At 43.0% G+C, this 1,448-nt stretch overlaps 1 non-coding gene across 1 annotated transcript; it reads right to left on the bottom strand.

The window, feature by feature from the left end:
- Positions 1–1,086: 1,086 nt before the first annotated feature.
- TRNAV-CAC (transfer RNA valine (anticodon CAC)) lies at positions 1,087–1,160 on the bottom strand. The gene has a single exon. It is a non-coding gene; the product is annotated as a tRNA-Val (tRNA).
- Between the last annotated feature and the right edge of the window lie 288 nt (positions 1,161–1,448).

Here is a 1,448-nt window from a genome sequence, read left to right as displayed (position 1 = left end):
TCACCCTCTCGCAATCACTCGGCTCGCTCTCTCGCGGTCACTCGGCTCGCTCTCTCGCGGTCACTCAGATTGCCTTCTCGCGGTCACTCGGATTGCCCTCTCGCGGTCACTCGGCTCGCTCTCTCGCGGTCACTCGGCTCGCTCTCTCGCGGTCACTTGGCTCGCTCTCTCGCGGTCACTCGGCGCATACCGCTCTCTCACTATCAGTCGTGACGATTCGTTTGTGACGGCTTGTTCATGGTGGTACGTTCATGACGATGTTTGTGGTGACTTGTCCTTGACAGCTAGTCAACTGACACTTCCATCCATAGCGACTAACTCGGGTGGTTCAGAACACTGTCCACACAGATCGTTTACGCAACTATCCCCGAGTAAGCTCCGATTGGAATCAGAAGTATGTCCATGACAGCTCGTCCGAGACAGTCCACCCACGACACTTCGTTTATGACAACCTAGCCATAACAGCCTGTTCATGACAATTTGTCTACGACATGAGTATAGTCCATTATCTTATAAACCTCTTCCTAAAGTTCGCAGAGATCAACTTCATCTCTCTCAACGAACTGGGGGGCTTACTGTTGGACATGGGTTTTACCCCCAATAAAGCCTATAAGATAATGGGCTCAGCCCATTAAAAGGGAGGTCACTAGGAAACCCTAGACCTTATCCTTCTATAAATAAGGATGCACCTCCTCCCTAGAAAGGATCTTCCTTTTGCCTCTTAACCATTTCATCTCTACATCTAGAGAGAAACATCACATTACATGCTTTCTTCTAAGCACTTGTAACCTTTTATTGTAGAACTACGATTGGCTTGATCCCCTTTTGGGGTACGTAGGCATCCCTTCACCGGGTCCAGCCACAATCATTTAACCCATTTTTATGATGATTTCTCATAAACATCCATACAAATTCATTGTCTGATTCCAACAAACACTTCCAGCAAATCAACCGTTTTTGGATCAAACAATTACGTAAGCTATATTTGGGCTATCTACTGTCAGCCCATGATTTATATAATTGTCTAAGAAGTTATGATTGGGCTGAACAAAAAACATAATGGAGAGGAAAAAGATTAGAAAACCTTGTCTGAGCCCGGGTTCGAACCGGGGACCTCTAGTGTGTGAGACTAGCGTGATAACCGACTACACCACCCAGACCTTGTTGCTCTGCAGAATGAGCATGAGAATTATCTTAATCAACTAGCTAGTGAGCATCTCTTTTTTATTTGTCGAGAGTGTTTCCTTTTTTAACTCACAGTTGAAAATAATTCAGAAAACGATATTTAACGTGAAAGTGAAACTATAAATATTAACGTCGAATAATAATTGTACTTATTAATCAAGAATAAAAATAATATCAAGAAAACGTAACATATTAACTTTTGCTGTTAAAGTACTTGTGAACATTATAAGAGAGCTCTCTTTAAAGCACTTTAAAAAAAGAAA

This window comes from Raphanus sativus, chromosome 2, assembly GCF_000801105.2.
Source record: "Raphanus sativus cultivar WK10039 chromosome 2, ASM80110v3, whole genome shotgun sequence".
In the NCBI taxonomy this organism is placed as follows: domain Eukaryota; kingdom Viridiplantae; phylum Streptophyta; class Magnoliopsida; order Brassicales; family Brassicaceae; genus Raphanus; species Raphanus sativus.
The sequence above is the reverse complement of the archived record's forward strand: the minus strand, read 5'-3'. Positions and strand labels throughout refer to the sequence as shown.